We start from the raw sequence: 15,923 nt of genomic DNA on the forward strand, positions 1-15,923 counted from the left end.
ATATATTGTTTTTACTGTACATGGCATGCTGCTTTCGCTATTTCCCCAAAGAGAGAGCTTTTGTCTAAATACTAAATGATGCGAAACCCTTAGCATTCTATTGAGAACCAACCATCGTTTCCTATCGCTTCATCTCTGTCATCTCCACACACATCTTCATCCACTGATGAGGAAATGCAGCTGTGGTGGGATGTCTCCCTCCAGCTGAGCCATGGCCAGAGAGACGCCCCCGTCGCCTGACATGACACTTGGACATTTTCCGGAGAGTGTTACAACATGACCCGGCTGTCTGGTCCTTCTCTGTGAGAACCCAGCAGGGTGTTTTTTAAATCCCCCAACACCCCTCTGTTTCTATCTCTCCCTCCACACTCCTCCTTGTATGTCCCTCCATAAAAGACATGACTTACAAATGGAAGCTCCCGCTGCCGCACACAGAAAGTTTGGGTTGATTTGTGCCCAGAACTTCTCTGTCTCTCATCCAGAGATTGTGCTCTGCTCTCTGTGGATTCACACTGTTCCATGTTGGCTGCAATATCTTCCTCTAGAATCAATGAGTGAAGTTCCTTCCTCAGCTTTGAAATATAACAATCCTGTGATATGGTATAACATGGTGTCGTATCATATAGTACAACAGTTATTTAAGGTGTGTGTTACAGAAGCTGAAAGATGTTGATGGTGATATGTCATTGCGTTGTGTAATGGGTTTAGTATTGCCACAGTATTGGCACAGGTGTGTGCCAAACTAATGAGCGGACGTAGCTGGATAGTCCCTGCAATCCGAGAGGAGGTTGTGTCCTTCTGCCTCAATAACTGCCGGACATCCTGGACCCGCAGATGAAATAATCTTGTAATTAGGGGGTAAAATCAACCGGCTTGTGATTTCCTTTCCTTGCTTCCTTGTGTGTGTGTGTGTGTGTGTGTGTTGGTGTGGGTGTGGGTGTGTGTTTGCGGGTGGGTGGGTGGGTGTTGATGCATCCATTTACAAATCTGTGTCTTTCAAGCGGACCTGGTTTATAAAAAGTGGGCTTGTGGCTCCTTACTGTATCATGAATTATTGCTGGGATGGTTTTCCACGGTTAACCTGTAACACTGAAGGCAGGATGTGAAGAGCTCTCTAGCCCACGGAACCTTGCTGTACAGTAGTTACCATAGTGATGTTATTGCAGCTTCACAATGTGCATTATTCTCTGTATGTATGAACTCTGTGTGACAGCTTCTGCAGCCTCAGGTCAATATGCTGTTTGTGGAGGGTTGCGTATGTGAACTGTCGATACATATTATTCTATTCAACAAATATGTACTGTATTTCGGAGTAATATGGAAAAGTGAGCAAAATGGGATAAAACAAATGTTTAATAAGCGTTTGCAAAAGGGAACTTTAAGCAGTAATTAAACCAGAATTCCCAATCTAGAAAATAGAAACAGTTGCTGTTACTCGTATTCATTCCAGTCAATGTACCCCCTGTCTCATCAGAAACCACACAACACAGACCCTCTTCCCCTTTCACCCTGCGTTGTCCAGCAGTATCAACCAGCCTCAAACCTGCACAACTATCCCCACACTAGGAGAAGGAGAGAGAAAAAAGACCTCAAAGCCGTGTTTGTCCACTCTCCATTCATGAAGAAGTCACGTTCCCTGCCAGGCCTGTATGACAGAGAGAGCACACAGTGCAGAGGTTCTGTCTGAGGGGGCCTTTATTTCTCTTAAAGCCCCCTCATCGAAATTCACCTCACAGAGACAGGGACTCTGAGGCCACCACCTTGACAGGGTTGCCCAGTCCTGGGGAAATCAAACAAGGCCCATAGGGCTTTGGTCAAACGTGGTGCCCTATATAAGGAGTGCCATATGGGACACAGCCAGAACCTCTGCTGGGTTCACAGGGAAGTCTGCATTCCCATCAACCTCTTAGTCTGTATGAACATACCTTGAGAACTGGGATGAATACCTCGTCGACCAGACAGGCAGGTGGTTCAACACCAGGGATTGAGATCGCTGATTTAACATGACAGTGTCAATGTATTTCAGGATAAGGCTCAGCTGGAGAGTAGAGGAAAATAACTGAAAATGTTACTTGGGGACACATGCAGTCCCTCTGTGTTACTTAGGGACACATGCAGTCCCTCTGTGTTACTTGGGGACACATGCAGTCCATCTGTGTTACTTGGGGACACATGCAGTCCATCTGTGTTACTTGGGGACACATGCAGTTCCTCTGTGTTACTTGGGGACACATGCAGTTCCTCTGTGTTACTTGGGGACACATGCAGTCCCTCTGTGTTACTTGGGGACACATGCAGTCCCTCTGTGTTACTTGGGGACACATGCAGTCCCTCTGTGTTACTTGGGGACACATGCAGTCCCTCTGTGTTACTTGGGGACACATGCAGTCCCTCTGTGTTACTTGGGGACACATGCAGTCCCTCTGTGTTACTTGGGGACACATGCAGTTCCTCTGTGTTACTTGGGGACACATGCAGTCCCTCGAATTGCAATTTGTACAATATGTTACGAATTGCAATTTGTGCAATACATTATGAATTTGCAGAAGGTATGATATGTTATGAATTACACTGCGATATTACATGGATTCCATTTAAATGCTACACATAAAACCATGCTAGTGTATCACCCAGTGAAACCATATCATTTGATATTGTTCAACTTGTGTTGACATCCCTGTTGTTTTTTTGTGTGTGAAAAATCATATATCACCATTAGGAGACCATATGCTATTTGTTGACTTTTTGGGGCACATTCAACTCCAAACACACATGTCTCACCTTTGCCATGGGTTCCCAAACTTTTTCAGTCAGGCCCCCCTTCCAGCATTGGGGAACCCCCCCCCCCCCCCCCAGGACCGAGATTGGGAAACCCTGCTCTTGCGTACACAATAATTGACACGACAAGAGGGGTACTGATGATGCACATCTCACGCGTCCCACAGTTTGCGAACCACTGGCCTATGAAAAGGTGGCTCGACAGATAAATGTAGTAATAGTGGACGGTTGGTCTGGGTAGTGTGACTAGAATCTTATCATTTTTTTCCATTGGGCGGCAGTACGTCTATCTTTAAACTTGAGAACTGCTTTGCCTACCGGTCCACATAGTGACTGCGGTCTAGCGAGGGCAGGGGAATGAATCTGGTGTCTGGAAATGCCCCACTAAATGCAAATTAACTGCAAGGCAAATAGTATTCAGACATGTATTTATAGTTTCATATTTGGACTGTATGCACATCTGTTTTCTCCATCCACGGAATTTTTCCCCCGGTGCGTCTGTTGGTGCACGAAGACTCTGCGCGGGCTCTTGGACTTGAAGGACGGATCCATCAAACTCGGATTGTGAGTGTTCGCATAGCGGTACGCTGAAGGAAAACCTAATCGGATGTGGTATTACAGAATACTTGTGAAATATAGCCTACATTATAGATAGCTCTCTGCCGTTCTGCAGCCTGGGAGGACCGCACGTTTGGGGGTGGGAAATTGTGTGTTTCGCAGCGGAGAGGTTTGTGGGACTATGTATAACCAAGGATCGGCAGTCTGGAATGTTTGATTTTCTCCTTCATTATGTCAACCTTTTTCTCCTATCATATTAGATTTCCCCACCGCCGCGGGTCTTAATGTTATTTTCAAATTGACCATCTGCACCTTTTTTATTCGGCACTGAAAAAAGCAGATGATATGCATATGTTCTTTGGATTAGACCCCGCTGTGGACAATTTGGCTTATTAGGCATATTGTTCAACGACATTTGTATAAGGAGACGAGGCGTGTTATTAGCATTACCCTACACCGGCATTGTGATGGTGAGCTTTTATGATCGGAACTGACAGCGGAATAGGATCATTTTGGAAACTGCTTGTGGGTAAGTTCATATGTTTTGTTATCAGTGCAGCGATGTAAAGTTTCTTGATTAAAACATTTAAATGTAATTCAATGCAACACATTGGTTCTATGGTCAGGAGGCTTCTACCTTCTACCTTCTTACCATAAAAAACATTCAATTTTTATGTGAAACCTGAATGTTATATGTAGCAATTTGAATGAGCTCCTTCCATAGTACAAGTGCCTTTAGTCCCCCGAGTGCTACACCTCGCAGCAGTTTATGCGCATTGTACGGAATTTTCGTTTCTACAGCTCGTTACCCATAGAGTTGTATGCGTTGGGCGCTAGAGCACTCTTTGGGGTTGTTTGAAATTGTGTAATGTTCATTGCGCATAGGCTACATTTCGCTGCTTGATAAGCCTACTGTAATAGGCTACATTACGCTGCTTGATAAGCCTACTGTAATAGGCTACATTACGCTACTTGATCAGCCTACTGTAATAGGCTACATTACGCTACTTGATCAGCGTACTGTAATTTATTTTAACGTTATTTATATCTGTTAAAAGTTGTAACTCAGTGAAAATAGATGTGCACTGCAGCAATGACACAGTATTGCTGAAAAATAGAAAGCTTTTATGGCAAGAGTGAAACGATCATGTCTCTGATCATAAACGTGTGTGCGTGGTTAGAGCGTTGGACTAGTAACCGGAAGGTTGCGAGTTCAAACCCCCGAGCTGACAAGGTACAAATCTGTCGTTCTGCCCCTGAACAGGCAGTTAACCCACTGTTCCTAGGCCGTCATTGAAAATAAGAATATGTTCTTAACTGACTTGCCTGGTTAAATAAAGGTAAAATAAATAAATAAATGTTTTTGTGCGTTCGCGTTAGTGCGTGCTTGTGTGTGTCCATGATGGAGATAAATATGCTGTGTGTATATATATATATTAATGAATGCTCATTATATGCAAAGCTGTAGTTGTGTTACCTTTAATATATTTTACAAATACGATATTTCAACAGATAGGGAATTTAAGATATAGCCTGTTTAGACTATGGCGTAACGGCAGGTTGCAAAGTTGTGTGGCGCTGGAAAGATGCGTGTGTGCATCCTCAGCTGCAGATGGTGAACTAAATCCCTAAATCATTGGAAGACGCGCGCGGCATTGATCTGTTCGTTCATGTGAAGTGTGCGAATAGGTCACCAGTGAATTCCACCTTGAAATGAATGTGACAGACACATAGCTCAGTAAAATTACGATTTGGATCTTGGATTACCCACTAAACCACTAGGTTTTAGCCACTGTGCCGTCAATGCACATGGACCGGTGAAGGGATCGTGGATGCACCGTTTCACATCCCAGACCCCCAAAAAGATGACAAGTGCGACATAAGCAACATTCAAGTGCTGTTTAACCCGTGGTGCTGAAATGACAGCTCCCAGAGTCGACAGATTGAAGAGAAGAGCATTAACCTGGGGTGTAATCATTAGTCCAAACCGTTGCAAACAGTTTGGACTAAAGCAAGAGTTTCTATTGGACATATCCAGGCAGGTCCCTCCCCGTTTTCGTTCCGTTTGCTTCCGTTTGGTTCTGTTTGGTTCCTAGTGAATACACCCCTGCATGTGTAGGTTACAACACAGGTGTCTGCCTCAAGCAGACCTACTGCACCAAAACGGTCAAATTAACTTTATTTGGCTGGACATGCAATTTTGCTCTAACGAGCCTATATCGTGTGCAGTCAAGATGTATGCCAAGTGTATATTGAAACCCTATCATCAATCCAGGACCAAGGGAGAGAAATGAAGTTGCTCAAGGCACACAGGACAAAACGATTTTCAATGCGTCTCCTGCTGCTTTCACTCAATTCCTTTGGGTGGATTCAAACACAGCAACAATGTTGCAGAAGACATGCTTCTTAACCCGCTGGGCATACACTGGTTGAATAAACGTTGTTTCCAAGTCATTTCAGTGAAATTATGTTGAATCAACATGGAATAGACATTTCATTGACGTCTTGTGCCAAGTGGGAAGGAAGGCCCTGTGGTCAGATATTGAGCTTGCTTGAATGCTTCTCATAGTCATTGATATAGAGATTTGACAATATTGACACTCTTCAGATTATAATGATTCATCCATTTCAATTCACAATGTGATGCAGGTCATGGTCCAGCATTAGGTGCATTTTGTTACATTAACACGCACATCAATCAAATATAATGTGATTTTTTTAATACTGTATGTCCAGTAATGACACAATAAGCATCCAAATGTATGATTTGAAGGACCACAAGACAGCACCGGAGATTTCCGGGCTCATTATGACATTGCATGCATGCATTCTGGTTAGCATCTGCATATGTTCAGGGGAGCCATCATAACCACTGATCTCCTCCTTGATTGATACTTTTAATTTTCAAGGAGCTGTAACCGAGGCTCCTCCCCCAACCTGCAGTCAAGTGGCTTTCAAATGATGGAGTTCATTAATGTTGTGGGAAATAAGAGTGTCTGGCTATGGAACATTGGCTCAGTGCTGAGGAGTGATTGGAACAATTGGTTAGGATTTGTGAGGGAGGCACTGACTGAAGGGGCGCCTTTATCGTTGTTATTAGATTACATTAATAAGACTGATGGAAATGAAAGAACACTGGCGTTGAGGGGAGAAGGAATGAGAGAAGGAGAGAGAGAAGGGGGAGAGAGAGGGAGCTAGGGAGGGTGAGAGATGGAGGGATTGAGAGGAGGGATGGAGATAGAGAGAGAGAGGGGGGAGAGAGAGGGAGCTAGGGAGGGTGAGAGATGGAGGGATTGAGAGGAGGGATGGAGATAGAGAGAAAGAAAGAAAGAATGTGAGAAAAGAGAGAGCAGGACAGAGAGGGAGGGAGAGAGAGAGAGGGCGAGAGTGATGGAGTGATGGAGAGAGAGAAACCATAAAAATTGTCACCATGTCATTGGATTTAGGTTAACAGTTGGGTAAAAAAAATCCCTTAAGGCAAATCCAAGCAGTTTTCCAAGTTGTTTCAATATTTTCTTTGGATTAAATGACTTGTAAACTATTTTGATTCAACCTGTTTTTGCACAGTGGGTTGTATATAGAATACGCATTGCAAGCCATTAAATTCACTGTAGGTACAAAATGGGGATGTGGACACCCCTTATGTGGACACCCCTTAACATTTGTGGATTTGTCTTTTTCAGCCACACCCGTTGCTGACAGGTGTATAAAATTGAGCACACAGCCATGCAATCTCAATAGACAAACATTGGCAGTAGAATGGTCTCACTGAAGAGTTGTGACTTTCAACTTGACTTTCAACTTGACTTCCAACAAAACAATTTGTCAAATTTCTGCCCTGTTATAGCTGCCCCAGTCAACTGTAAGGGCTGTTATTGTGAAGTTGAAACGTTTATGAGCAACAACGGCTCAGCCGCAAAGTGGTAGGCTACACATGCTCACAGAACGGGAGCGTTGTCCTTGGTTGCAACACTCACTACCGAGATCCAAACTGCCTCTGGAAGCAACGTCAGCATAATAACTGTTTGTCGGGAGCTTCATTAAAATGGGTTTCCATGGCTGAGCAAGCCTAAGATCACCATGCGCAAAGCCAAGTGTCGGCTGAAGTGGTGTAAAGCTTGTCGCAATTGGACTCTGGAGCTGTGGAAATGCTTTCTATGGAGTGATGAATCACGCTTCACCATCTGGCAGTTCGACGGACAAATCTGGGTTTGGCAGTTGCCAGGAGAACCCTACCTGCCCCAATGCATAGTTCCAACTGTAAAGTTTGGTGGAGGAGGAATAATGGTCTAGGGCTGTGTTTCATGGTTCGGGCTAGGGCCCTTAGTTTCAGTGAAGGGAAATCTTGCAATGACATTCTAGACTATTCTGTGCTTCCAACAGAAATCCAATTCCCTAGATGAGTTTTCAGCCTCTTTTCCGCCCAAGTATTTTTTTTAAATCCTAGATCCACATTAAAGCAATCAGAGGCTATTGATCTGACACTGAGCTATTTATTTTCGCTGGCAGCATTCTCTCCATGTAAAGACATGTTTGATAGATCAGGTAGATTACTAGATGTCCAAGCGTCAGTCACTAAGCCCATAGAACATCTAAGACAAGGCAGCTGTATGAATACCAAGTCACTGTTTCAGCCTGTCTGTACTGTCACATTCATGCTGCTACAAGTCATTAGAAATATCTTTCTGAGTAGCAGAGAGGGAACTAAAAGGAACCCTTGGAAATGGAAATCATCTGACTGACTTTGTTGGAGGGATGTTGTCTTTATAAAAACACTTGCGCTTCAAAATAGGCCCCTCTTTAAAAACTGTGGCCCTACAGCTCTCCACTGCTCTTCTCAAAGCCCTCTGTCAGATTATCATTCAGTGGAGGCCAACAGCAAAACACATTTTCTCTCTTATTTCTTCAGGCGATCTCAGATCGAGAGAAAAAATACCATCTCTCTACAGAAATGAAGCTATCCAAGCTTCTATCTATCTGTCAGGTAGGCAGTGTGAGTGTATGGTACACATCCAACCATGGAATCAGCGGCTTGACTTTATTTAGCCTTTGAGTGTTTTGGCAGCCTTATCATAACAGAGACAAGCTAATGTAGCTACATGAAAGTCGTAAAGGAATCGTTTGTTAAACTGTCTGTTTATATTGTAGCTCAGGAAACGTGTGGGGAACCTCCCAGAGGAACTGCTAGAAGATGAAAAACTGGTCAATTGTTTCACACACTGAAATAAAGATTGAAGCGATGAAACTGTAGTCCCACTCCCCACAGATTAAATTGCATTCTAAGGTGTAATAAAAAAAATCCTTCCTTCTATCTATTTTTTTGAAAGCTTGAGGCAAGGAAAATAAAAAGCTGATGGTTTGTCAGTGATAGAATGTGCAGTCCAGGAGCTGGCCTGGATGATGGAATTATCATGTTCACCCTTTTCCCCCCAAAGCTGTATCCCTGCAATGTTTGCATGTGATCCTAAAGGAGCCTAGACTGCTTAGAGGATGAAGTCGATGTGTTTTAGATATTTGGGAGGTAGGCGTGTGAAAGGAGATGGAAAGTGTCACGCAGGTAAAAAGCAAAATGGGCAATTTGTCCTTCAATTTCTCCCTTCTCCATTCGGAGTTCTGCTGGCCCATTCATGAAGACTCCGTAGTGACACACAGCGCATTACCACAGAGATAAACCTTCCCTCACAATCTGCCTGCGTTTAAAAAGAACAAAGACCTTGGATATGTTGTGCTGCCAGCTGAATGTCTCTCCAATACAGGAAGTAGAAGATAACATGCACCGACTCAGCTTTCCTGACCAATGATATATCCTCAAGAGAGAAGTCCAATTACACAGAGAGCATGTATTCACATGCCGTTTCTTAAGACTCCTCATTCACAACACTATGTTGTTAATTTCATGTATTTCTCGCCCTAGGCTAGTCAATGACAAAGGGGAACACATTATTGTCGTTGTGTTGCTAAACAAACACCAGAGCTGTGGTCTAGATGTGAGTGTCGTATTATTTATGGGCCCTGTTTATTTCCCAGAATGCTGCTGCTGTGTCAACTGCGAATTCGACTGCGAAGCCGTTCCTTGGCGAGAGCCAGCGTTCTCCATGGGCCCTCCACATATCCCCACCAACCCCAGCAAGAGTGGCCCTCAATAGGCCCTGATTTATTGGCCCACTTTATTAGAAGGGCCTGGGGAGTCGGCTCTCCTTGTCCTCCGATATTAAATCCCGCCTTCCTCACATGGAGTTTTTTTTCCCACAATGTTTGTCAATGCAGTAAATGTGTGTTGTTCCTGTCATGCTCTCCATGGTGACTAGACCCCTCCCTTCCAATCCTCCTTATCCTATCAGTTTAGTCTTGATTGCTGGAGCTGGCTCCATTTCAGGACAGGGGGCCACTCAGAGATGATACAATCAGAGCAGCAAATAGTAGGCAGAGGGGGTACTGATAGGAAGGAGGGAGCGATGGAGGGAGAGAGGGAGGCAGGGAGAGAGGGAGAGAGAGAGAGAGAGAGAGAGAGAGAGAGAGAGAGAGAGAGAGAGAGAGAAAGGGAGCGGGAGAGAGAAAGGAAGGGATAGAGAGAGAGAGAGAAAAGGAGAGAGAGGGAGGGATCGAGAGAGCGAGCGAGAACGAGCGAGAACGAGCGAGAACGAGAGAGAGGAGACATGCCGGTCTGCAAATTCAGGTCTATAGTAACTCCAACACAGTTTTCCCTCCCCACTCCCTGGCTCTTTCAGCCGCAACACTTGTCTGGTTCTTCGGGTTGACTTTTCAGCAGACAAATTGACCTTTTTTTGCCTTGGGTTCTCTGTGTCTTTTCCCTCTGTTTTCTATTGAGCGAACCATTGAACCGGTTGTTAGGTGGCTGGTCTGCTGGAGTTCTAGTTCCGTGTTCCGCTCCCCCTGGGGCTATACCCTCTGAGACCCTCATGTGACGCCCTTGTGGTTCTACAGTGTTTTGGCTTATTAAATGTGAACGCGAGGGCAGTGGTTCAATAACCCTCCAGTTTCAGGCATGCTTATCTTCATCCAGTTGAGGGAATGGGGGAATTGTTACATGTGTGTATGTTGAGTAACAACCCTCCATTTATGTTTACATGTTAATAATGAAGACCAGTGAGTCCACTTTCCAGCCATGCTCAGAGGAAGCTGGGATTCTACCATGGGAAGCCTCACAATGTTACAGGATTATGTAATGCATATATATTGGTATCATTCAACAGAAGAGTCATCTGACAATAGAAATTAGCTTTAGGAGCTATTGTACTCCTAGGAATGGGACCTATTCTTGTGCTGTAGTACTGTAGCCAGCCAATTTTACAATTCACCGCCTCTTGCCCTATCCCTCCTCCCACCACCCTAACACATGCAATCTACTGCAGTCATCAGTGTGCATATCCTTTGGAATAACAGTAGTAGAAGTCTGTTTCACAGTTCACCAGCTGCTGTGTTTCAGTTTCCTCCCCAGCAGATTGAGTTGATCCTACTGATGGATGATGGAGCAGTATACCAGCTCTAGAAGACAGCCTTGCATCAATCATCCTGGCTTCCAGCTACTTCCTCCTTGGCCCTTGTCCCACCTACCTGCCTGCCTGTCAGCCATACTCTCCTTTAATGAGTGGAGTGGAGGGGTGGGTGTCTCCTCCCAACTAGATTGGCCCTCAGTGGGGAACAGTGTCAAGTCCCATTTGAGTGGGATGATTGGATCTGAAGAGGTTTCTCTTGGTGTCGAGTGTAGTGGATGGAGGGGACTTTGGATGGGGGATAAAACGGAGACAGGTGACTGCTGCTGGATAGGTTGGTCTCTCCTTTTCTAGAAAAGTTTGCAGAACTCTGGAGAAATTAAGTGCTCTTGTACCCTATAATATCTTTCTTTGTACTGTTGACGGATCTCAGTGGAAGGGATCTTATACAATATACTTTATTTATTTGTACTGGTGACATAAAGTTATCTTATACAATATGATAAATAAAGTTATCTTATACAATAGCATAGCTTTCTTTATACTGTTGACACGACTCAAGAGAAATTAAGTTATCTTATACAGTATGATATCTTGAGCTGTTGACAGAACTCAAGATAAATGAAGTTCTCTCATACAGTATAATATCTTTATGCCGTTGACCGAGCTCAAGAGAAATAAAGTTCTCTCATACAGTATAATATCTTGGTACTGTTGACAGATCTCTGGAGAAATGAAGTCATCTTATACAATATAATATCTGTCATGTACTGTTGACAGAACTCTGGAGAATTGAAGTTCTCTTATACAATATAATATCTTTCTATATACTTTGCTCATGGACAATTCTATATGAATCAACATACTTGTTTAGTGTGGTGAGCGCTCTTGTAGCAGGTTAAGGTTTATGGAAACTGTGATTTTGGGATTGTAAACTATGTCTGAACAGATCTGTCATTTCCATGTCAATGGGTTGAGCTGAGTCTTGCTCAGCAAGGGGAAAGAATGGGCCATAAAGCCTAATGCGTTGCCTGAATAATGCAGGTGTGCAATTTCAATAGTGGGGCAGCGAGCGAGCGGTCTGAGCTGTACTGTGTGTTTGGAGGAGAGATTTGAGATGGATGGCTTATCTTTTATTAAACATGCGGTCGGTGTGGAGGGGAGGCTACAGTACTGACAGAAGCTCTGCTCTCCCCTCACTCCTCCTCTTCTCCTCCTGGGGATGATTTATCCCCTCCTCCCTTCTCTCTCTCTTGTCCTCAGCAGCCTCCGTTTTCATCCCCAGGACGGGGCTACAGCCGGGCTCTCCCCTGGACCCCTGAGCCCCCTCCCCCGCCACGACCTATCCAATAAGAAGGCTTCATTAGTTTTATCTTTATTTCCCTGCCGCTCGGCTACGGCTGGGCCGAGCTGGGACACAGGGGGCCTTAGCAGGCAGGTCGGGGATCTGAGGGGGATTGAACAGGACTCCTCCTGGTCCTGTTTTCTCAGGTTTTATTGAGCTGAAATGATTGGTAGAGCAGAGCAGAGAATTAGCAGAGGATGGGGGGGGGGGGGGGGGGTGAATCTGTAGTGAATTGGATTTCAAATTAGGTCTATGTGGTGCATGTGCTGTGTTGTTGATGATGTATAGCTATCTTCTGTCACCTCCAAAGTGAATATCGGTACTGACTGAGCACTGCTTCCTTCCTGGAAGCTTTTTGGAGAGGTGAGTTTGTGGCGGGTAATGCTTGAGATCTAGTATCATTGCCATGCATTTAATCACTGTAGCGTTGAGGTACATTATGAAATTAAAACTTCATCCATGTTGACTTTAAAAGCTTCTTAGCTTGAACCAAGGAAAATTACAACCACTAAGGGCAATGAATTGCCAATGATTAAGGCTCTATAAAACGTTGTTTTAGACTTCGCTGAAACAGCAGAGAGTAAGTCTTGTTCTTGTCAGGTGGGAACGAGGGACTTGTTACAGACATCACTCTCACTGTTATTTCATAAGTGGACAAATCGGGTCAGATTGCTCTGTGTCTTTTCCCCACAAGAGAAAATAGCAAGCTGCCTGTAAATTGTTCTCTCCCCATTCTCTCTGTGATTCACTCAAAATAAAGTCTCCCTCTGTCCTGGCCATGTGACCAGCAGTTCTCATATTGTCAGAATACAGGCCTTCACCTCTGCATCAAGTCTATTTAATTGGACATCCACATCCCTATTATGGAAAGCAGCAATAGGACTCCTTGCCTGGCACACAAAGCGCTTATGGGAAATGAAGTCCTTATTGCCTCATGAGGTGGACATTTTGGGGTCCACTCCACTGATTGTGTCACACAGGACTTCTCTAGGGGATTCATCTAAATAAGCTGAGGGGCCATTTCTGGGAAGCTGTAGCAGGTGGTGTTAGAACAGTGCTCTGCACCTCCTGCTTATTAACCCTGAACCCCAATCACTTTCTCTGGCGTCACAGAAGAATGCAAATGATGCAAATCATTCACCAACTAGAAAACTTTTCCCCTCTCTGCATGATTCAAAAGGAGAGAGAGTGGAAGTGGAAATTTTTGACACCATGTAGAAGGAAATTGTCTGTGATTTTTAAATTGGTTAACTTGACTCCATTAGAACACGTCGCTCATAGAAGTGGTAGCAAAAAGGTGTTATTTCACCGTTTTCAGGTAAAATACAATACCTTGCACCTCATGAGAAATTTCAATCTCAAGTATTGACCCACCTGTGGTGCCTTCGCTTTCTGCAAAGGATTCAAGTTTTCACAAGGTGTCACTAGTTACGTGCAGTGGTAGAGAATGAAGCCAGCCACAAAGAGGCATTGTACCCTATTTCATGCTGTTTCGTGCTGTTTCCGGTCCACAGTGGGACTGGAAGCCCTGGGACCTACACTATAACAGCATGCACAGCTTTTCAGGTCCACAGTCCAGCTGATTTCACTCCTGGGGTCTGATTTCTACATGGGAACCCAGGTGTGTGCACTGCCCAGCCAATCAGCGATATTCATCAACGCATTTAATAACAGATTCACTACATGGAACAACAAATGTTTTTGAGAACACCGATTTTCAGAATGTCTCATGGTGTGACAAACACCACTCTAGCTCTGCCACCTTCCACTGCACCTTTCTGTCTCTCTCTCTCTCTCTCTCCCCTCCCCCTATCTCTCTCGCTCTCTCTCTCTTCTCCTCTCATCTCTCTCTTCTCCTCTCTCTCTCTCTCTCTCTCTCTCTCTTCTCTCTCTCTCCTCCTCCCTCTCTCTCTCTCTTCTCCTCTCTCTCTATCTCTCTTCTCTCCTGGCATGGCACCTGATATCTCCTCCAAGCTTTTCCATATACTCTACTCCTTACTGTATCAGCAGTATGGTGGTGGATGGGGGGATCAGATCATCTGAAATGTTATAATTTGGGTTGCAAAATTCTGGGAGCGTTCAATAAATTCTCTGGTTTTCACGAAATCCCAGTTGGAGGATCCCCGGAATCAGGCGGGGAATAAGCAGGAAATCTGCTATCCTCCAACCAGAATATCTAGAAACCAGGGAATTTATTGAACGCTGCAAGAATTTTGCAACCCTAGGAATAATACTGTGTGTACAGCCGGGCTTTATGTGTGTGGATGTACGTGTGTGGATGTAGGTGTGTGGATGTAGGTGTGTGAATGTACGTATGTGGATGTAGGTGTGTGGATGTAGGTGTGTGGATGTAGGTGTGTGGATGTACGTGTGTGGATGTAGGTGTGTGGATGTAGGTGTGTGGATGTACGTATGTGGATGTAGGTGTGTGGATGTAGGTGTGTGGATGTAGGTGTGTGGATGTAGATGTGTGGATGTAGTTGTGTGGATGTACGTGTGTGGATGTACGTGTGTGGATGTAGGTGTGTGGATGTACGTGTGTGGATGTACGTGTGTGGATGTAGGTGTGTGGATGTAGGTGTGTGGATGTAGGTGTGTGGATGTACGTGTGTGGATGTACGTGTGTGGATGTTTGTGTGTGGAGGGTATAAGTGATTGCAACTGTTTCTCACAAATAGAAATGTTAATAACTTGCAAAGGCAGCAGGCAGATAAGGTTTTTTCCTCTGCTCCTCCACGGAGAGAGGGGGACGAGGACGAGGAGATGGTGAAAAGAGGAAGGGAGGGAGGAGAGAGGGAGGGGCTGTTGGAAGACACATTATTCTGTGCTGGTGCTCCTCTAGTAAGAGCCGCTAGTGACAAAGGGCCCTTCTCTGGCAGAACCTTCAAGACAGTAATTGAATTTGGTTGAATCCAGCGGGGGATAAATACAGGGACTAAGAGACAGGGACTAAGAGACAGGGACTAATAGACAGGGACTAATAGACAGGGACTAAGAGACAGGGACTAATAGACAGGGACTAAGAGACAGGGACTAATAGACAGGGACTAATAGACAGGGACTAATAGACAGGGACTAAGAGACAGGGACTAATAGACAGGGACTAATAGACAGGGACTAATAGACAAGGACTAATAGACAGGGACTAATAGACAGGGACTAAGAGACAGGGACTAAGAGACAGGGACTAATAGACAGGGACTAATAGACAGGGACTAAGAGACAGGGACTAAGAGACAGGGACTAATAGACAGGGACTAATATACAGGGACTAAGAGACAGGGACTAATATACAGGGACTAATAGACAGGGACTAATAGACAGGGACTAAGAGACAGGGACTAATAGACAGGGACTAATAGACAGGGACTAATAGACAGGGACTAATAGACAGGGACTAAGAGACGGGGACTAATAGACAGGGACTAATAGACAGGGACTAAGAGACAGGGACTAATAGACAGGGACTAATAGACAGGGACTAAGAGACAGGGACTAATAGACAGGGACTAAGAGACAGGGACTAATAGACAGGGACTAAGAGACAGGGACTAATAGACAGGGACTAATAGACAGGGACTAATAGACAGGGACTAATAGACAGGGACTAAGAGACAGGGACTAATAGACAGGGACTAAGAGACAGGGACTAAGAGACAGGGACTAAGAGACAGGGACTAATAGACAGGGTCTAAGAGACAGGGACTAATAGACAGGGACTAATAGACAGGGACTAAGAGACAGGGACTAATAGACAGGGACTAATAGACAGGGACTAATAGACAGGG

General features: G+C 44.7%; 1 protein-coding gene across 4 annotated transcripts in view; it reads left to right on the forward strand.

Annotated features, from left to right (window-relative positions):
- Positions 1-2,932: 2,932 nt before the first annotated feature.
- Positions 2,933-15,923, forward strand: part of LOC116374138 (interleukin-1 receptor accessory protein-like 1) — a 399,675-nt gene continuing 386,684 nt past the window's right edge. For 2 of the 4 annotated variants that reach the window (XM_031823979.1, XM_031823977.1), the window contains exon 1: positions 2,933-3,865. The gene's annotated coding sequence lies outside the window, so the exon portion shown is untranslated. The remainder of the gene's footprint in view (positions 3,866-15,923) is intronic. The other 2 variants (XM_031823980.1, XM_031823978.1) reach the window with 2 other exon arrangements.

The sequence above is a fragment of the Oncorhynchus kisutch genome, linkage group LG5, assembly GCF_002021735.2.
Source record: "Oncorhynchus kisutch isolate 150728-3 linkage group LG5, Okis_V2, whole genome shotgun sequence".
In the NCBI taxonomy this organism is placed as follows: domain Eukaryota; kingdom Metazoa; phylum Chordata; class Actinopteri; order Salmoniformes; family Salmonidae; genus Oncorhynchus; species Oncorhynchus kisutch.